The sequence below is a fragment of the Cydia splendana genome, unplaced genomic scaffold, assembly GCF_910591565.1.
Source record: "Cydia splendana unplaced genomic scaffold, ilCydSple1.2 scaffold_50_ctg1, whole genome shotgun sequence".
Lineage (NCBI taxonomy): Eukaryota > Metazoa > Arthropoda > Insecta > Lepidoptera > Tortricidae > Cydia > Cydia splendana.
Genome location: NW_026946893.1, coordinates 314,249 through 337,418, shown reverse-complemented (window position 1 = coordinate 337,418; position 23,170 = coordinate 314,249).

Below are 23,170 nucleotides of genomic sequence, written 5' to 3'. Positions count from 1 at the left end.
ATTACTCGAAAAGCATCGCGACGAAGAGGAAGTAGAAATAATAATAAAAATAACGATATATTTTCAAGTTAAATAATGTCATTTCTACACAGTCATTCATGTGAATGTGCAAAATCTGAATTAGATATATTTGCCCTTCCATCAACTCAAACAAGTATTGAAAGCGGACATTGGATTCATTACAAACCAATTTCATCTTTAAGTTATGATGGCCCCATTGAATTTCAAGTACCTGGATCAGGAGATGACTACATTGATCTATCACACACAATGTTACATATTACTGCTAAAGTATTGAATCAAGATGGGACAAAATTAAAAGCAGATGCCGGAGTTGGACCCACCAATAACTGGCTACATTCCCTTTTCAACCAACTTGATGTATATTTAAATCAAAAACTCATATCACCCCCAAACAATACATATGCTTACCGTGCTTATATGGAAAATCTTCTCAACTATGGACCGGCAGCCAAAAAAACCCATCTTACTTGTGGGTTATGGTATGAGGATACCCCAGGTTTTATGGATACCGTTGACGCCAACAACAAAGGATTTCAGAAAAGACTAGAATTTATCAAAGAGAGTAAGGAAGTGGAAATGATTGGACATTTGCATGGCGATATATTTAACCAAGAGAAATTCTTGATAAATGGTGTTGAATTGCGTATTAAGTTAGTCCGATCAAAAGAATCATTTAATTTAATTTGTCATCAAGATAAAAAACTTAAAGTACAAATAACAGATGCTAGTCTCATTGTTAGAAGAACAAAAATCAATCCTAGCGTTTTGTTAGCCCATCAAAAAGTATTGGCAACAACGACTGCGAAGTACCCCATTACGAGAGCAGAAGTTAAGGTTCTCACAATACCAACAGGGGTCCAGGGTAAAACATTGGATAATATATTTCTCGGACAAATTCCTAAACGCTGTATTATTGGATTTGTATCAAATTCAGGTTTTAATGGAAATTTAGCTTTGAATCCATTTAATTTTCAAAATTATAATATGAATTCATTTAGCTTGTTTGTAGATGGTCATGAAATTCCTTCTAAAACATTACAACCGTCATTTAGTTCTGGTTTAATAGCGGCGGCATATCACACCTTATTTTCTGGAATTGGTATTCATTTTCACAACGAAGGTAATGGAATAAGTAGAACAGATTATGGTGGAGGATATTGTTTGTTATGTTTTGATTTAACCCCTGATTTATCTGCTAGTTCAACTTCACACTGGAATCTTGTTAGACATGGAAGTGTTCGGATAGAAGTACGCTTTGATTCGGCTCTAACTAGCACCATTAATTGTATCGTGTATGCAGAATTTGACAACATTATTGAAATAAACAAAAACCGTGATGTATCTGTAGATTATAATAGTTGAAAAACATAATTATATAAATACAATGTTTTCTTTCGTTTACGTTATTTTGTTGTAGTCATTGTTTGCAGCATCATCAAGACATAAATTGTTATTAATTAAGTAATTATGGATACTAATGAGATTCAATTTTGTATGAAGAAATTAAACCCACTTTTTGAATCAAATGTTTTTGCTGCTAACAAAATACCTATTTGGGTCGATCTACCTGTTTTTATTGTAAGTAATTTGGACCCTGATACGAAACCAGGCTCCCACTGGGTTGCCATACACATTGATGTTACTGGTATAGGAGAATATTTTGATTCCTTCGGACGGAAGCCTTCAGGTTACCATAACTTATTTTTAAAAAGAAACACCAGACAGTGGTTTTATAACAATAAACCTCTTCAAAACCATTTTACTTCAGTTTGTGGTGAATATTGTCTAGTTTATTTGTATTTTAAATATCATGGAAAAACTATGACAGATATGCTAAGTTTGTTTTCTGATAATTCTGTATGTAATGACCTTATATTAAGGAATATGTTTAAAACATTTTTTTGTGAAATAAAATAATACGTGTACTTAAATAAGATTTTTTATTTTTTCATATAATACAAAGACCTTTTAAACCACACATTTTTTATTTTATTTTATTATTTACAAAATATTTCTTAACATTCTTTGTTACTTAAAAAACGAGACGACACAAAAAAATCTGTTACATGGAAAATGTACTTAAGGAGAGGTAAAAAATGAGAAATACGTTAACACAATCATTAAGCTACTACTATCATTAATAATTATAACTATCACTGTTTCTTATTATCTATAAAATATTTCACACTACTGTCCTTAGAAGCTAATTGCTTTGTTATGTTATAAATAATATTTCGCGTATTTTGTAGCTCCAAATCGTCTTCCAACGCAAAATATTTCAATCTGAAGTCCGCATGCTTCCAGTGTTCCATGGGTGGGACGTTTTTGATTTTATGCATATCATATATCTCGATTTTAATCAAATGTGATGCATAGGCCCCGTCGTCTTGTCCGGATGACAAGTTTGCAACACCGTCTGGTGAACTTTTGCTCACATTTGAAGACCGTTTCACAACTTTAGACTGCTTTTTAGGTCGTTCAAAGAAGCTATCGATATTGTTTCCTGAACGTTTCTTTGCGATGGCTTGTTTAACTTTGAGACCAAGCGTACCCTCTTCATCGCTTGATTCGTCTTTATTATCATCCGGGTAGTAATAGTTCTTGAAAGTATTTTCAGTGAACTGAAATAATATAAAACAATAATTTACACACTGTCTACAATCTTGATAATTAAAACACAAAGAACACAAGTGAAAACAAAACAAAGTAAGTTACGGTAATAAAAGACATACTTAAATCCATTGTTGGGTCTTTCTATAAACACTTAAACACTTCACTGTTGAATTAACACTATATTTCTATATACTGCAGTAGATACAAGGAGCTCTGATACAGAGGACTGCCACGACAGTAATACTTACTCAAAGCCATTTCTCTTCGGCTTTTATACTGTGATAGTGAGCAGGATACAGTATCGTTCAAATCATGTCTCAACAGGTTCATCTAATACAGACGCTCTCTTTACTAAAACCCAAATTCAAAAGCATAATAGGAAACAATAAATCCATTGTCAGTATAAAATATAATAGATGTCTACCAATAAAGCAATTATACTGTTATAACAATGAATACCGACCGACACACAAGAAATGCCGACGTATTAGACTAAATCATGTTGAAACCAGTTGACACGTCTCGTTATTTTTTTAAAATCATACAAAGTAACATGTCTCAACAAGTTCATCTAAACAGACGCTCCCTGTACTCAAACCCAAATTATATCCACATAATAATCCATTGTCAGCATAAAATATAATAGACGTCTATCAATAAAGCAATTAAGCTGTTATAACAATGAAAACAAGTGCACAAGAAATGCCTCACACGCCTAGTTATTATTTTAATAATACAAAGAAACAAGTAGCTACGAGTTTACTTTCTATCGTGTTACAAAGAACATAAAAATGTATGTGAAAATAAACTGTATAGTATTAGATAATGAGACATACTTACATACTAAGTTTAAGAAGATAGAATAGTTTAAGAATAAAAAAGGCTACATTAGGTTGAATTGCATTTATCGCAGACAAAAATAATGAGTTAGAAATAGGTAAAACTAAATAAAATAACACAATACAATATGCACAATATAGGTAAGTATGTATACGATATGTAGGATGCTTTAGTTTGGATAGGTAAGAAGTTTAGGTATTTGGGTTAAAACATAACTTGAACGAAGACTAGGTGAAAGCAGGTTAGTTTGAAATGAGAAGTTAGGTTGATTTTAGTTAGGTTTGGTCAAGTTAGGTTTGGTAAAAGAAGGTTTAGGTTAGTTTAGGCTACCGACGGATTACTTGTGTAAATTCTAATTAGGTTAGGTTAGGTTAGAACTGTATTCCTTCTAAATCGAAATAGCTCCAAGAGGTTGTAAGATAATAAGATAATGAATCGCAAATAAGTACCTTTTGCAAATACCTATCGGTAATACCTATTGCAAATACCTATCGCTAATACCTATTGCAAATACCTATCGCTAATACCTATCACAAACACCTACAGTATAATACACACATAAAGAAGGCATGAATGAAGACGTCGGTGGGTGAAGGGTCCATCCAGGTAGTATGCTCGGTAACACAATAACGCGCCCGAGTCGAGATCGAACAATAGAAAAGGGTCGATAAGCCTATTGTTACCGTGGTGAGCAAGGTGTATTGTTTAATTAGCGTATTTCGTAAGTACCTGAAGGAGGCGCCGGGCACTGCTGAGACCTAGCGCAATCAATTCAAATGGGGGGCTATTTTTTTTTTTTTTTTATTATTATTATTATTTTTTTTTTTTAGGTTCAGCGGGGGCGGTGGATCGGCCCTGGGGTCAGGATCGGTGACCACTGAGAGGTGGGGCCAGAATCGGGGAATAGTTTCTACTCTTACGGCTCCGAAACGTGGTCTTTCACTATCGGCCTCATCTCAAAACTCAAAGTCGCTCAACGAGCTATGGAGAGGGCTATGCTCGGAGTTTCTCTACGTGATCGAATCAGAAATGAGGAGATCCGTAGACGAACTAAAGTCACCGACATAGCCCACCGGATTAGCAAGCTGAAGTGGCAATGGGCAGGCCACATTGCACGCAGAGAAGATGGCCGATGGGGTCGAAAAGTGCTCGAGTGGAGACCACGGACTAGCAAGCGCAGCGTAGGACGTCCACCCACAAGATGGACAGACGATCTTGTTAAGGTCGCCGGAAGACGCTGGATGCGGGTCGCTTCCAACCGGCACGTATGGAGTTCCAAGGGGGAGGCCTATGTTCAGCAGTGGACGTCTTATGGCTGAGATGATGATGCGCCAGTTGCAGGTTGCTGGTATTGTGATCTCATTTATGATAATATAATGGGAATATATATACCCGGCAGTCATGAGCGGTGGAGGGAAATGACCAAACGAGATAGTCTTATGTATCTTTCACTAGGAGTAGCAGAGAAAGCGTTATTATTGTTTGTCCTTGTCATAGTCGCACATTTTTTTCCCCATAGTGAATTTATAGTTTGTCAAAGGACTGTCTCATTTCAATCATAGAATCATACTATCTTTGTCTTACACTAGTACTACTAGTACTAGCATCCAAAAGAAAAGAATGAGTATAATTTTCCTGGTTCTTACTGACTGAATTGGTTTGACCAACTATGGTATGGTTTATGGTAGGTAACAAATAACCCGACCAAATTACGTAGGTTATGTTTTGATATGTTGTCAGAAATCTTAAAACGTATTCTCAATTTCATCACATTGCGTATAATCTGTCCTCTCACGGGTGCACGCGAACGGCATGTCTATATTAAATACTAGATCTAGGCTCTGACCATTTGTCTGTTTGAAAAGATTGAAGAGTATACCCCCCCCAACATCGCACGGGTTTCATAACCATGTCACATTACAGAATTTCAGCATTAGGAAAATCTACTTTATTTCTAGTACTTCATTATCTTCTTCTTAGCTTCATTATCAGACTAAGGTTACTTAATTCATGACAGCTGATATTTGCTTGTAATTTCATTCATAATTTTAAGGATAGTAGACCTTATTACGCCTAAATACGGTAAAGTTTAATACATCAAACTCTCTCTGTCAAATTCCACGGTGAATGGCAAATAGTCATTTCATAATAGAAAGTTTACAGTTACATACGACTTTTTGTTTTCGAACGTCACGGTCAACGTCCCAACGGTTGGCTACTCGCAAGCGTGTACACATCTTGAAGTTGCAGGCATCCATAGGCTACGGTGGCTGCTTACTATCAGGCGGAGCCATCTGCTTGTTTGCCACCGACGTAGTATAAAGAAAAGCATCATCATCATAAAGAAAACGCCGAGTACATATTTCAAAACGAACATATTGGGCCTTTTTGCAATTTCATAGCGGATGTCTTTGGAACTAACTAGCGGTGTCCACTGACGAGGCGCCACTAGCAACCTCTATACATTTGATGGAGAACTATAACTTACCATGAACCCCCTATGACACTATTTTCTATTGGCAGACTTTTTTAGAACTAATCATTAGTGACATCTATACATTTCATAGCGAATGTTTTTGGAACTAACTAGCGGTGTCCACTGACGAGGCGACACACTAGCGACATCTATACCTTTAAAGGAATCAACAACTAACTCACATACAAAGTGGCGCCATCTAGCGGTTTGCTATTTTAGCGGCTTTGAGCAATCGGTGCAAGTGTACTCGGTGACGCACCGATCGAACGAAGGGGCATGGAGCAAAATATTGTAAGCGTCATGAGTATCTCACGGCGCTTACGACGTTTTAAGGTCGCGACATGGGTGACGCGAATATGCACGTGCCGCCGCATTCCACAATGCACAGGTAGCTTGCATCTGTGTGACCTTGAGCGCGCACGTGGCCGACCGGCCGGCCGATGCAAAAATACTCGAACGAAGGGGCATGGATCAAAACGTCGTAAGGGCCATGAATGCTTGCATGGGGACGGGGACATTATAACATTAAGTAATAATTATTGACTGAGGTTTTTTGTTTTATTTTGATTGGCTTGTTTATTTATGTTGTAATAGATTGTAGTAGATGTTTAAGAATGTTAATGCATTTATTATTTGAACGTGGATTAGTTTTTATTAATAATTTTACTTTTAACATTAAGTATGTATTTTTAAGTTTTGAGATTTTAGATTTACTTTGTGCCTTTATTATTTAATTATTGACTGAGGTTTTTGTTTTATATTGATTGACTTGTTTATTCATAATTGTATCTTTTAACATATGTGTATTTTTAAATTTTTGACATGTGTAATTGAATAAATAAAATGTTACTCATTCACTTTTAAACTTTTTTTGACCATTCCCCACATTATTGCGCAATTTCCCATTCCCAATTAAAAAAAAAGAAGTGTATAGGTTTTTAAATAGACCTTGATTCATTTCCCCGTGCGCAAGTGTCGTGGCCTTGACGAGCACACCTGGGCGCGCGAGTCTCCCCTTTCCCCGCCACACCCCGCATCACACCCTGCGGGCCGATGCATGTACCCAACGCATGATTCTAGGATATAACTGCATCTGGCATGAGGCGCGGGGGGAAATGACTGAACGTTATAGTCTTATGTATCTTTCAGTAGGAGTAACAGCGAAAGCGCTATTATCGTTTGTCCTTGTCACACATATTTTGTTCGCTTCCCCTCTCGCTCCATCACCCTCCCCCCACCCCTCACCCCTCCCGTGGCATTGACCTTGAATGCTCACGTGTCACCGAGGCGCTTCCCCTCTCCCCTCACCCCGCTAGGCACCCTCCCCTCCTCACCCTACCCCCTCAAGGCCACTCCCCCTCCCCCTCACCCTTCTCCCACTTCATCTAAAAGGCATACGGTGACTCGCGCCTAAACATCTATAGCACAATCTAGCACCCTTCACTAAGTCCCATCGCTCAGATATAGTCGCGGCTAGAAATTTCGAACACTCGCTAACTTTGTGTTCTTTGCCGTTCTTACATATGGCGCACGCATCGCGCGAGACAGAGACAGACGATATCTCCCGCTGGGGCTTAGCTCCGGTTGACGCTGGCTTTTTCTTTAAATTACCATCGCGGTGCTTTACTTGAGCTATAGTACGCGATCTATTTCCCGTATCACGTGTGTATGCTTCGTGGGGATCTGACTCCGACTCCGAACTATAGTCGCGAGAGGACGCGGGGGCGCCGGACCTAGCGAGAGCGCTGCTCAATCGACCGGGTTCGCGCACAGCGTTTACCGCGTTTCGCGATCTACTAGACGTATCACGGTAGGACGCGGGGGCACGAAACCCAGAGAGAGCTTGGCTCGATCTTCTCGGTTCGCGCACAGAGATTACCGCGTCCCCTTCATTCCGCGATCCATCCGACGTATCACGGTAGAATGAGGGGGCACGAAACCCAGAGAGAGCTTGGCTCGATCTTCTCGGTTCGCGCACAGAGGATACCGCGTTCACTGCATTCCGTGATCTGTTAGACGGCTTATGTCGGTTTACGTGCTTAGCCGCAGTACTAATTTCGTTAAGAAACTCGGATATCGCAACTAACCCGGGTGATTCTACATTAGACTGCCTATATTTGGCCCATTCATAGCGCACTATCAGATTCAACTTATCCACGATTTTATTCACGAGTTCAGGCACGTGTAAATATTCTTCTTGACGCAACGATCGAATGGTGGTGACGGCATTCGCGACGTGCGCGGCGAATGAGGCTATATTCGAATTGTCTTCGGACAAACGCGGCATGCGTTTGACACTATGAATTTCCGTAAGGACAATTTCCTCAGGGTCGCCGAACTGCCGTTCTAGCGCTTCCATTATTGCGTACGCTTGTCGTTTTACCCAACTTCTAGTCCGTTCTTCGACGGTCGCGTCACTGCTGCCGACAGACTGCGCCTTCAGTTGCGCAACCTGCAGCCGTTAATTTGCAGTGTCAGACTCTGTCTTAGTAGCTTCGACGGTCACGTCACTGCTGCCGACAGACTGCGCCTTCAATTGCGCAACCTGCAGCCGTAAATTTGCAGTGTCGAACTCGGTCTTAGCAACGGCTAGACGGGCTTTATGAACCTAGAGCTCGGCCATTAGCACGGACAATTTCTTATCGCGTTCCCTAACCGATTTGCGATTCCTTAATTCGCGATTAGACGGCGCCATCGACGGCGGCGTCGGCGCATCGGTGTCTTTATTCACTAGCGTACTCGACCTACTACGAACTACTACCGTGTTATCTAACGCTTCGGAGTGTACCGACTCGTTTCCACCGGTAGTATTCGGGTTGCCACCTTGCTCCACGTATTTTTCTCGCCGGACGTAATCTTACCGGACGAGGGGGTAGGGGTGTCCATGTTCGGTGCGGGCACAGGTGCAGGCGGGCCCCTGGTGCGCGGGCGAAGGCTCCTTGCTTCCTTTTCGGACATCTTTCTGGCTGGAACCACTTCACTTTACACACGCGGGGGGTCCCTAACTTGACCTGCCTATGCCTATGACTGACGTTACCGAGCGCAACGTCAGTGCCCTAAGCGTGGATCCCTCGTGGCACTGAATCTCCCGCAATGGCAAAGTGCAATGCCTAGAACGTTCGAAAGCAGTGTGTGGGTATCAACCATGTGACACATGCAACGAAAGTTGCCAGGACACGTGAGCGGAGATAAACCTACAACACTGCACGGTCCGTCCGGCGAGCCGGTAAATGGGTTACGGAAAGGTATTGGGTTTGGGTCTAAACCGAAGCGAACTTCTAGGCTCAGCGCGTCCTTTATTCTGTCTTGCCGTCTGAGTTAAGCAACGTTCGCTTGAAACTCAGCGCGTACTTTATTCTTTCTTGCCGTCTGAGTTAAGCAACGTTCGCTTGAAACTCAGCGCGTACGTGTTTCTTTCTTGCTGTCTGAGTTAAGCTATGTTTGCTTGAAACTCAGCGCGTACGTGTTTCTATCTTCATTCGGCTTCAGAAGGACCAAACTGTGGAGTGTAGACTGTAACTTTGAAGTGATGAGGGGTTCGTTGGGTGAAGCGTAGAAACTGGCAATCTGGAACGCGCCGGTCGCTGCTGCCTCGAAGTCCGCTATACCTCCATTTACCGGTATATGTGTTGTGTGAAATGAAAACACATATATTTGATTTATTTACTGGAGAGTGTTCAGGCTGGTATGAGTGAAGCTCTCTTGATGTCTCTGATATCTCTGAATAAGCTACAAACGGCTCCGGTTTATATAGGAAAATACGAGGCCGTTAGGTACCTTTTTCAACTAGTGGGTGTATCATGCAGAGTCAGTAATGTATATTTTTGCCAATCTCATTAATAATTAACACGTATGAAAAGAACATGGATCCTAGACTTTTAACTAGATACATACATTCCACGCAATTCATTAACATAATATACGAACACAAAAGTAAAATCATGATAAAACGCACACAAGTAAAATGATTAAAACTTAAAATACTAAAAGATTAAACTGAAACATAACAAGACTCCTAGCTATTCACGACATTAATCATTCTTTTTAAACAAGATGATATTAATTTCAAGCATGTTTATGATGAACATGTAGGAACTGTAGGAAGTGATATGTCGTGGTCTCAATTTCGTGAAGTGTGTGGACAAGTATGGAACATGCCGTTCGATTACTTAGTTATAATTAAAGATTGTAATAGAAATTCTGGATGTTATAGGAAAGGTTTTTATACGTTTATCATGCTATATTAACTGGATACATAAAGCATAGTATTTACCTATATTAAAAACTTATTACTTAAAATGGAGCCGACTAGTACGGACATGAAACATAAAATTAACGAGGAGAAATTATTTAAACAAAAACCGGGCAAGTGCGAGTCGGACTCGCGCACGAAGGGTTCCGTACCATAATGCAAAAAAAAACAAAAACAAAAAAAAAGCAAAAAAAAAAACGGTCACCCATCCAAATACTGCCCACTCCCGACGTTGCTTAACTTTGGTCAAAAATCACGTTTGTTGTATGGGAGCCCCATTTAAATCTTTATTTTATTCTGTTTTTAGTATTTGTTGTTATAGCGGCAACAGAAATACATCATCTGTGAAAATTTCAACTGTCTAGCTATCACGGTTCGTGAGATACAGCCTGGTGACAGACGGACGGACGGACGGACGGACGGACGGACGGACGGACGGACGGACGGACGGACGGACAGACAGCGAAGTCTTAGTAATAGGGTCCCGTTTTACCCTTTGGGTACGGAACCCTAAAAAGTACTCCAATCTGCTGAAGCAGTAAGAAAAAAAGTTAAAAACATTCGAGATGTTAAATCAAACGATAATATGATGTTGGAACTTGGAAGCAATGTTGAAACCAATCACAGATCCACTTAGTGAAATGGTAAAAAATAAAAATAATAATATATTGATAACAATCTAAACATTAATGACAGAGATTTTAATAACGATAGGTTTAAATGGAACAGGTCAGTAAAAACATTGAAATATAGTCCTTCTGAAGATGGAATGAAAGAAAGTTTAGATAATAAAACATTACTGAGAAAATCATCTGAATCTGAATCAAATTATAGTGAAAATTAAAATGAATTAAATGACAAGGATTCTATATCACATGAAAGTGCCGACCAAAATGATTCAACAAATAATGCTTCATTTAGAACGCCAGACTCGTATGCTTCTCCTCGCGAAGATCCCGCTTGGCAAAAACAATATTTTAACATAGACATTCCATTCGGTGTACAAAATGAGCGTGGTAAGCTAATGCTTGGATCTTTTCCAATTTCTGTGAATGATGACAAACTCACGATAGGAGGAGAAAATTATTTTTTAACGCAGGGCTTAGATGATTTATTGTTTAAGAAAGTACCTGATTTAAAAGTAGTAACTGAAGATGATAAGCGATCATATAAAACTTTGTTATTGAAAACTAATGCACATAGACGTGACTTCGATCCAAATAAACCGATAAAAAGCAACAAGGGCATGAAATATTTATACGTTATAAAACTTCTTTTCAAATTATCCAACAACGTAGGTACACTGTACAGTAAGTGAAGTATTAGCCTAGAAACAGTGCTCTACTGACGGTCAGCGCTGACCGTCGGTCGGCGTAGCTATATCTATGCAAGTCTATGAATGCGCACACAGCTACGCTGACGGTACGCGCGTGATTTGGTCCGCGCGTACGGTCGGTCGAGCCGTCGGTCCGCTCGTCGGTCGCGCGTACGTCGGTCGACCGACGAGCTATGAGATTCTATGGATGCGTTCAGTGCTTCGCTGACGGAGCGACCAACCGTACGCGCGTATGTATCAGCGATGCACTGTATTTCATCGTACATTTTCATTAATATAGCTACGTCCAACCGACGTCAGCGCCGACCGTCGGTCGAGCACTGTAAACGTTTGATCACGACCAACGATCAGCGCGTGTGATCGGCGCGTATGGTACGCGCTGACCGTCAGTCGAGCACTGTTTCCAGCCTTATATGTATCCGGCAAAGGTTTGCCATCAATGAAAAAATTTAAAAGAGACATCTCATATGTGTTTGTGTATTGGGATGATCCAAACCAATTAGTAGAAAGTTTAAGGGCGGGTTGCACCATGCCCTTTTGATGTGCTGATGATGGCTAAAAATGGCGCTAACGAACGCTAACTGCATATTTGGGTTGCACTATGCCTAACGTCTGTTAAAAAGTTACGCTGCCCTTAACCGGTCGTAGACCACTGGTTAACGATTTGATCGCCTGATAAAAATGGCGGCACTTCTTTAGCAAGGTCCGGTCAATTAAATCATTTTATAGAATAAAAATAATTTAATTAATACCAAAAACAATAATGAAGTGTTCAAAGTGTAATAAATCAAGTGGTGCTAAATGTATAGTCATTAGTTCGGCTGCCCTAAGCAGAAAACAAGTAACCCAGTTTTGTCAAATTTTTGAGGAGAGCAAAAAAACGTAATTTGTCAGTTTTGTTAGGTATTTGGTCTAAAATGTAACATCTGTTTATACCATTATGTTAAAGGCGATAAAATTAAGCTTATACAGACTTTATTTTTTGTTATTCTTGTATATTAAACTTTGTACAGGCATAAAATGTTTTCTGTGTAGTTTACTGCCCGAAAATCTCAGAACCATTCTACACACATTCAAGTATCTCGTGTTTAGCTTGGAAATAGCAAGCATTTTAGCTTCTTAAATACTAAACATATTTGGCTCTCCGCTCAATAACTTTTCCAATTTTCATGCAATTCTGAAGGAAATGGTACCAAATGAAAGCTAATAACATAAGCTACCGAAAACTGATTTTTATTTCTTTCAGGTTTATCGACTTCAAAATCCCTGTTAGATAATAAAACGCTTGAAAAAATAATATATTTTTTTATATATTTTAAAGTTCTTTTCTATTGGAAAATAGACTTTTTTTTAATTAGTGATTGATGTTGCCATCCTCGTACCTTCTGACACATGGTTATTGGTACCTATTTCATCGATTTTATTTATTTTCAGAGATTATTTTGTGATACGATGACCCATTCCTTCAACAAACTCTCTGTCTTCGTGGATGGGTGGTACCTTACAGGATCCTGCTTCCGAACTTTTCTTTTTTAGGGTTCCATACCTCATAAGGAAAAAACGGAACCATTATAGGATCACTTTGTTGTCCGTCCGTCCTCCGTCCATTTGTCTGTCAAGATCCTTTATCTCGGAAACACGTGGAGGTATCGAGTTGAAATTAAAACCATATACTCAGGTCTAAATTCCCTTAAAGATGTAGAAAAAAATTAAACACCTACATTAACGTAAAAAAAAGATACGGTGGTTTATGCCAAAATACGTAAGTAAATTTCGACATTCTCAAGGGATTCAAAATTTAAAGGTACCTAAGTAGGTGGGTAGTAGGTAGCTAGGTCAACGAGAAGTCCCGTTGTCCTAGAACTATGAAATTTGGCAAGTAATATTGTATTACATTATAAGTACAGGGAATAATCTGAAAACTATAAATTTGTAAAAAATAAAAAAATCAATAACTAAATTTGTAAGGAACGCTCTCTGGGCGAGCCCGACTTGCATTTTTTATAGTCCTATTTGACAGACGTGTTTGATAGGAATGAGGCAGGTGCATGGAATGGTGAGAGCTCGTGAGTTCATAAAAATCAATATTTGGGGACAATCTTACACTGGTTGACCTAGCCCCAAATTAAACAAAGTTTGTACTATGAGTACTAGGCTACGTTATATACATACATGTATAGATAAATACATACTTAGGTACATAGTTACTTTATTTACTATTTAACTTTAATTGCAACAAAGTAAAAATCTAATTAAATCCTTCAAGTCAGTTTTACCTATTTCTTATAAAACCATATATGAAATTTTGCTGATATACACCTATTAATATGGTAAGTAATTGGTGGATCTCTTTAGTGGCTAGAGTTAAACCAAGAAAAGTCTGCAGAGATTTTGACAGCAAAAGGTCAATCTCGAGAAGTCTATTAGTAGAGTTAGACCAAGAAAAGTCTGCATAGATGTTGAGAGCACACCAGTGCAGGTGTTATTTTAAACGTCAAACTTCTATGAAATTATGACATATAAATAACACAGGCACTGGTGTGCTCTCAACATCTCTGCATACTTTTCTTGGTCGAACTCTACTAATAGACTTCTCGAGATTGACCTCAGATGATTCACTTTACCACATAATAAGTGTCTTTATAAAAATTCAAATTTTGGCATTATTCCTGGATTAAATATTTCCCTTTTGGTCAATTGAATACAGTCAGTTGTTGTTTGTTTCTAATTTTTGCCAAAACCTTTGGCACGGATACGGCACAATTATGATTTCCTCTTTCTTTGGCGTATTCTAGTGTTCTGTTTTCATTACTGTAGAGTCTACAGTGTAGACAATACAGATAATTATAATTGTTTTAACAACACTTTTTCTTTAATCTTAAATTTCACAGACTTTTCACCTTTGACAGGAATATTTCTAAGCAAATTTGTTTTCTATGTATGTCTTTAAACAAGGTACCTTTTGTATAACTATGTAACTAATTTCTAACCTAAATCGCAGATTGTGTTGGGAGATACTTGTTTTACCATTGTAATAAACTAATTCGCAGTTACGAACATCTACGCTAAACTCAAGTATCTCGGTCATCTATATGAATTACAAGTATCTCTGTTTAGTTACTTGTCTTTAGCGTAGAAATGGGACATATACTTGAATTTAGCGTAGAATACAGGGTCAAAAAAAGATACTCGGATTTTAAAAACATGAATATTTTGAAAACTACACATTATTTTACAATTATTTTTTTGGTGAAAGATGCGCCTGAAATTGTAGATTCCGAAAATCCAAAAAAACCGTTTTTGAAAATTTTCGAGTTACTTGTTTTCTGCTTAGGGCAGCCGAACAGGAGTCACAACTGTTGTGACTCCTGTTCGACCAAACTATGTCAAGAATGTGCAGGACTCTCACCAACAGAGGTGCGCGTGTTTGAGCTAAAAACAATCCAAAGAGTGGTTCAATTCTTGTGCACGGACTGCAAGAAAGCTATGCGTGAGCTCCCAAACATTCTGCAGTCGATTCAACAGCTCCAAAAACAGGTCGAAGATCTCAAAAGGCGCAATGACATTGCAAGCCGGGAAGAGGTCATTCAAGAGTTGATTGAGCGGAAAAGACGGGCCAAAAATGTCATTATCTTCAATGTACCGGAAAGTTCCTCTAACCAACCGGAAGAAAGGAACCAGCATGATGTGCGAGAATGTGAAAAAATTGTAGCCACTATAACCGGGGAGGTCAACATGTCCGGGGTCAAGGTCGTGCGTCTTGGACGCCCAGGTAACGGTTCACCCAGACCGAGACCAACCAAAATCATGTTTAACAACAAATACGACGCTCTGAAGATTCTTAAAAACAAAGGAAGGCACTCCAATGGCAAGAACATCAGGTCAGACCAAACACCTTCACAACAAGAGTACCTAAAAATGCTACGCACAGAATTGGAGGAACGCACCAAAGAAGGAGAGGAAAACCTTACAATTAAATTAATAAACGGTTGCCCTAAAATAATAACTTTATCAAAAAACCAAGCCACCCAACAATAACACCATGCAAACAAAATAATACAATTCTACCTATCTTAGACAATACCATTATATACACTAACTCAGGCTCGTTACAACCTAAATTTGACCTATTTCATACTCGTGTTCTTACATGCAAACCCAAACCAATAATCATGGCTGTGACTGAAACATGGTTAAATGTGAATATACCCAATAACTTAGTGAGTATTCCGGGTTATGATCTATACAGGAAGGACCGGGTTGACCGAAGAGGCGGAGGTGTCGCTGTGTATGTTGCCCAGGATGTATGTGGATTGCAAATACTAGCTAAAGTAAATACCAGCTACTCTTCTCTGCGGTCTATTGACACGCTATGGTTAGATATAACTTTAAACCAATACAAATTCTTATTTGCATGCATCTATCGACCAGAAGATTCTTGTATAAATGAAGAAAAAGTTTTAATAAGTGAAATATCATCTGCGTCCACATCGTGTAACGTCATCATTACTGGAGATTTTAATTACCGTGAGATAACCTGGCCATTAGCAAACACTCAGCATAGTGACAATAGAAGAGAGTATATGTTTGAGGAAATGTTCGTACAGAGCAATCTATATCAATTGGTCCAAAAACCCACTCGACACAGAGAAGGCAACCGGTCTTCCCTCATCGATCTGGTCATGACGAATGACGAAAACCTTATTACAGCTGTTGAACACCAACCGCCTGTGGGAAAATCCGATCATGATTTTCTACTACTGTTAATGCAAATAGAAAATAATAATACATTAAGTAAAATTATAAAATCGAACAGGAAAAACTACTTTAAATCAGACACTGAGAGTATAGACTCGGCCTTATACGAACGCGACCTTTTAAATCTAGTAAGCACACATAATACACCTAACTGCAAATGGGAAGCATTTGAATCCACCATCCTCGAGGTGGCCAACAAGCATACACCGAACATGAGGCCACCGCGTAAACCACCACTGAAACCTTGGATTGACAAAAATATAAAACAAAAAATACAGGACAAACGAAAGGCATGGGACAAATATGTACTTACAGAATGCAGAGATGATTACAAGCACTACAGAACACTTAATAATACACTTCTAAGTATAACTAGGCAATCCAGAACTGATTATGAAAGCCGCATTGTAAATCTCGGACCTAAGGCGTTTTACGCGTACATTAGAAAACAACTATGCACAAAAGTTTCAGTTCCTCGTGTTATTCACGATGGGGACAAGACAGTAACAAGTGAGGTTGACATTGCGAATGCGCTAGCCAAACGTTTTGAAGCAAACTATGTTAAGGAGTCAAACGACACGGTACCTCTTATTGCATGCCCTCGGATCCAGGAATCCTTATGTGACGTCACTATTTCGGAAGATAAAGTTTGGAACAAATTAAAGAAGCTACGCGAAGATACTTCCATGGGCCCCGACGGAATCTCAGCAGTCTTGCTAAAGAAATGTAAAGCTATTTTGCCATCACTTACGCATATAATGAAGGAGTCATTTCACACATCAATCGTGCCGCAGAAGTGGAGGAACGCTCTAGTGACACCTATCTACAAAAAGGGAGACAAACTTAACCCTAACAACTACAGACCAATTAGTCTAACCTGTCTAGCAGTTAAGCTAATGGAGGCTATTATAAACGACGAAATAAGGCTATTCCTAGATAGGAATCACATAATTGTCGACCAACAACATGGCTTTATGAAGAGAAGATCCACTGTCACTAACCTATTAGCATGTGTCAAGGTCTGGTCTAGCCATCTGGATAATGCAGAACCAATCGACGTGATATACCTGGACTATGAAAAAGCTTTTGACAGAGTGCCTCATCGTAGACTCCTAGCTAAACTTGAACACTTTGGCATAAGAGGAAAGCTTCTACAATGGATAGAATCGTTTCTAAGAGATAGAAAATTTAGAGTGCGGATCGCTGACAGTGTTTCTGATGAATTTGATGTCTGGAGTGGCGTCCCACAGGGATCGGTCATCTCAACAACCATGTTCAGCATATTTGTTACCGACTTACAAACCACCATCGAATCCAACTTCAGCTTCTTTGCAGATGACTCCAAGCTGTTTGTAAACCCTATGATAGACCATAGCAAACTACAGGCAGATCTGAACCGAATTAGGGACTGGTGCCTAGACTGGCTTATAAACCTCAACGAATCAATATGCACAGTCCTCCACATGCACAAGAAAAACCCCAAGTTGCCCTACACTTTAAACAACGTACAATTAGCAGGAACCACGACCCAACAAGACCTAGGAGTCATTATGTCTGACGATCTCAAATGGGAACCCCATATTTCACAAATGGTAAAAAAGGCTAACTCTATAATCTACATAATTAGAAGAGCTTTTCGTATTCTCACCACCGAAACAATGCTAAAGATATATAAGACCTACATAAGACCAATTCTGGAATATGGTTTTCAGATATGGAATCCATACTTCAAAAAAGACATTGACATGATCGAGCGAGTGCAGCGTAGAATTACTAAAATTCCCACACAGCTAAAGTCACTTTCGTACGAGGAAAGACTAGTCAAGCTGGGCTTGACAACACTGCAAAAAAGGCGTGAACGTGGTGACTTGATCGAGACATTTAAAATCATTCATGGATATTACGACTGTCCAGAACTAAGCGACCTGTTCACTCGAAACCCAAACACGCGCACAAGAGGACACTACCTTAAACTAGTAACCACAAAGCATAAAACAAATATCGCGAAAAACTTCATTGCAAACCGGATAGTAAATGCTTGGAACAAATTACCCTCTGAAGTTGTGAACTCTACAAGCGTGAATCAATTTAAAAATAGACTGGATAAACTATCTAAACAGTGAAATCGTGCTAAGTGAACTATGATTTAGACGCACCAGCATCAGCTGCCTGTCTAAAACGAAATAATAATAATAATAATAAGATGAATCAAGGATGCTATCACAGGTTAACAAATACGTCCCATGAGATGAAACTCGACGACATGTAATGAACACTACTTGTCGGCAGAATGGTCAATAAAACCAATTTAAAAGGCTTCTGCTTATTGGAATCAAGATAAAAATGATAAATCCTTTGTACAAATCCACCACGGACGAACTATGATATTCGAAAACAGCGAGATGGCAACTGTAAACATCTACAAGTCTGCCTCTGAAAATCGTAACCCGCTACAGAAGTGAACTATGTTTAGAACTATAAACGTACATAAAACAAGATGCGAAATATAAAATCAAGTATTTTAGTGTGAAGCAAATGTATTGGGACGATTCCAGGCTAGTTGGCATACCTAATAGGTTATAATAAAAGTGAGAAAAATGTGTAATGCAAAAGTAATTAAAATACTTCAACTCCTACTTACTTGGGTTTTATTTGCTTTTACAACATAATCCTTATATACAGGGTGAAATTTAAATCACTGGCCATATTCATTCCAGGCACTAGGTTACACTTAAGGAATCTATTTAGCGAAAAAAAAGAGTACATTTTTTTTTAATTTTCATTTTTCAATTTTTAAATACTTTCCACGAGTCGTGGTCACCCTATTACCACAAATGTAAACAAAGCTAATAGTAGGTTTTAACAACAACATCAGCAAAACCCTTATCTGACCTTCACTAAACCTTATAATCGTTGCAATAGGGTCCACCTAGTTAGTGTTGGCGATGGTAGGCAGGTTTATCAATTTCGAGGGTAGTCTAAACCATTCCGCGCTAGCGGTAAACATAACGGTTAGCATAAATGATTAGTCACTCGTCACTCGCCAACCTTAAAATAATAATCGCGCGCGTACTAAGGTTTAAAAAAATGTTTTCGAACCGGGAATATTAGGAAATGGTACGGTGTTATTTATTAAGTGGTGAGTGTTTACGTGGTGCACAAAGATTATACGAAATGGAATCAGTTCCACGCCTTCGCAGACAAGGATTGAATCCAAGAGTACCATCTCGTGGGACTTTCGTTAATTGCGTCGACTTTTAATCAAATGTAAGTACATAAGATGATTAAATTTTTTAAATACGCCTGAATGCAAAGATTCCTGACCTAGTTTTTACTCATTGTTTTTAAGCCACGGACGTTTTGTTAATAATCATTAGTCAGAAATAATATTTTAGATTAAAAATGGGTTGCCTTTGCATTTTGATGGCTCTAAGCCCGTTAAAGTATGAAGGAAAAATTAGCAACTTATGTAGGTAAGCGTCTTATCTCGCTGCAATAGGGTTCATAATTGGTGACGCGATTGCAAACAGCGGGAGGGGCGGGGTGTCAATGACCTTAACTGATAAGAGAGAAGCGGGTGTAGTGGGTAGTTGTCGGTTCACCATAACGTACGAGGTTTTTAGGACAACTTGATGATGAGTTATTTCGAAAAAAATGTACTGAGCGGTATTAAAAGAAAAAACACGTGTTTAATATTTTTTCGAGTTCTTTCGGGTGTTTCAATTTGGCCAGTGAATTAAATTTCACCCTGTATAAACGCGAGCGGCTTTGACGGTAGAAACAAATTAAATTATGCTCAATCGAAAGAGCTTGAAAAAATATCACTTTTGAATCGAGAACATGTATCCGCAAAATTCGTATTGTCGCGTATTTTGCATTTAAAAGTGAAAAAATTTCGACAATCAATGCTAAAGGCTCAGTTTGTTGGTTGAGATTTGACAGCTATGGATGCGTTCAGAATTCAGTTCAGAATATGTTGCATGTTAGTTAGCTGGATTGTAACCGCGAACACCGAAGTTCGCAAATTATCTCTGTCATTCTTTCTAATTACGCCTAAACAGGCGTCGACGGGATGATCAAATCGACCGAAAAGAAATTGGCGTCAATCTCATCTTGCACCCATCCCATTTATTGTGACATTGAAGCGCTCTAAAGAGGAGTTTGAGTTTCCGAACGGTCTTCTGTCACGTCAACGTCATTACATTGTGTTGAATAATTGAGTGTTGAAATGTTGAAATCTAAACTAAATAAAATCAGTTAGGCCTGAAATCACCCTGAAATGTGTAGTTTGAAGTGTAAAAATTGTATAAATAACGATAAACAGTGATTTACATTACGTTTTGTACTTACCAGCCTTTGTAGAAACCGAAGTTACAAGTTTAACGGATGTTAAAATTTGGATTTAACCTGGGCGAGTAAGTATTTGTTTTATTATTTTGTTAGTTTATAAGACAATAGTTCTCATTGTATTGCATATGTGAGACACATTAGCATTACATGTTACAAAGTTCATAACTTATAGCGTCGTGAGCAACGTCCAATTTCTCTTTACTTAACGTATGAGATAGTTTACACCTACATACATTACCTTATAATCAGTATTATGTATGTAGTGTCAACACTTTAAATATATTTGACAAATAAATAAAAATAAATATTATAGGGACATTCTTACACAAATCTCAGTCTCTTTGGAAGTACCTACTTAAATACATAGAAAACATCCATGACTCGGGAACAAATATCTGGGCTCATCATACAATTAAATGCACTTACCATGATTCAAACCCAAGACCATTGGCTTCATAGGCAAGGTCACCACGCACTAGGCCAGACCGGACAAACATTTTATATTGAATATGTCTACTAAGTTGTATTTAATTTCAGAAAGGCTTCAAACATGGCACTGCTAGCCACCTGGACGGAAAGCAACCTTGAAGGAGTTTGCATGACAAACTAATAAGTGAGCGAGATGAAAGTGAAGTGAGAAGAAGTCACAAAAGTAATTCAAAGAAAGTCTCAAGTTAAAGAACCGGCTGACTCCACTCTGATTATATGGACAGTGTAAAACAGTGTGAACAACTACAGTGTATGGTGGACATATTTGATATGTGTGCTTTAGACTAGCTTCAAAGAATCAAACTTGAGGCGTATCAGTGAATCGGGAAGTGAATTGAATGAAGCTAATTTATTAATAAGTGATCTCCGGAGACAATGTAAGTTGAATATAAGGTTAAAAGATAATAAGATATATACATAGATAGTATATATAATAAGATATATTTTATGCTTATTCAAATAAAAGTGTAAATAACAACTTCAGAGTTTGACTTTAATAAATAGTCAGGTGACAACTAAAACAATATACTGCTAAAATTTCAGAGTCATAGTGAAGCTTAGTACATAGTAAACAAGGTTGATTTTTAGAGTTCTGTACACAAAAGGTAAATACGGGACCCCCCGGGAGACGGGACGGGGAGGGCAATGGGACGGGACTAAGACTTCACTGTCCTATTAACACAAAACAAATTATTTTCAGAAAATATTTAATTTAGGCTCAGGGATGGCCAGGGGGCACCATAAGCCTTCAGTAAGTAGTGCATATACTTGGAAAAATTCGACCTATGCCGCTGGGGCCCGGTGGCCGAATGGCACAGGCACCTGCTGCTATAGCAGGGGATGCTGGTTCGATTCTAGCCTGGGGCACTGGAGGCCATGATCACTTTTTAGGGTTCCATACCCAAAGGGTAATAACGGGACCCTATTACTAAGGCTCCGCTGTCCATCTGTCCATCCGTCTGTCTGTCACCATGATCTCATGAACCGTGATAACTAGACAGTAGAAATTTTCACAAATGATGTATTTATGTTGCCGCTATAACAACAAATACTAAAAACAAAATTAAATAAATATTTAACCGGGGCCAATGCTAGACTGGATATGACAAATGAAATGAGTAAGTTTTTATTCATATGTTTTAAAATGCCATGTTGGTGGCAAACAAGCATACAAGGCTGTTAGTGCCGATGGTAAGTGGGACTTTAGACTAGATCTCTGCATCTCCAAGGGACTTACATTGCTGACGGGTTACAAATCTATACACTCTTATTAGGGTTCCATACCCGAAGGGTAAAAACGGGACCCTATTACTAAGACTCCTCTGTCCGTCTGTATGTCATCAGGTTGTATCTCATGAAACGTGATAGCTAGACGGTTGAAATTGCCACAGATATTGTATTTCTGTTGCCGCTATAACAACAAATACTAAAAACAGAATAAAATAAATAAAGTGGGGCTCTCATGCAGTAAACGTGATTTTTTTGCCGTTTTGTGCGTAATGGTACGGAACCTTGCGTGCGCGAGTCCGACTCGCACTTGGCCGGTTTTTCTTAGTAGGTATATGACATTTATTCAGTTTACTTCACTGTCCGTCTGTCTGTCCGTCACCAGGCTGTATCCCATGAACCGTGATAGGTAGCTAGGCAGTTGAAATTTTCACAGATGATGTATTTCTGTTGCCGCTATAAGAACAAATACTAAAAAGTATGGAACCCTTCGTGCGCGAGTCCGACTCGCACTTAGCCGGTTTTCTTAGTATATGACATTTAAGGCTCCGTCACACAGGCGCGTTTTGCGGGCGGCGCATGAGCGGGGCGCGCCGCTTTTTCATATAAAACGCTCACGCCCCGCCTGGAAAACGCGCCTGTGTGACGGAACCTTTATTTCAGTTTACTCCACTGTCCATCTGTCTGTCTGTCACCAGGCTGTATCTTATGAACCGTGATAGCTAGACTGTTGAAATTTTCACAGATGATGTATTTCTATTGCCGTATACTAAAAAGTACGGAACCCTCCTCGGTGGGCGAGTCC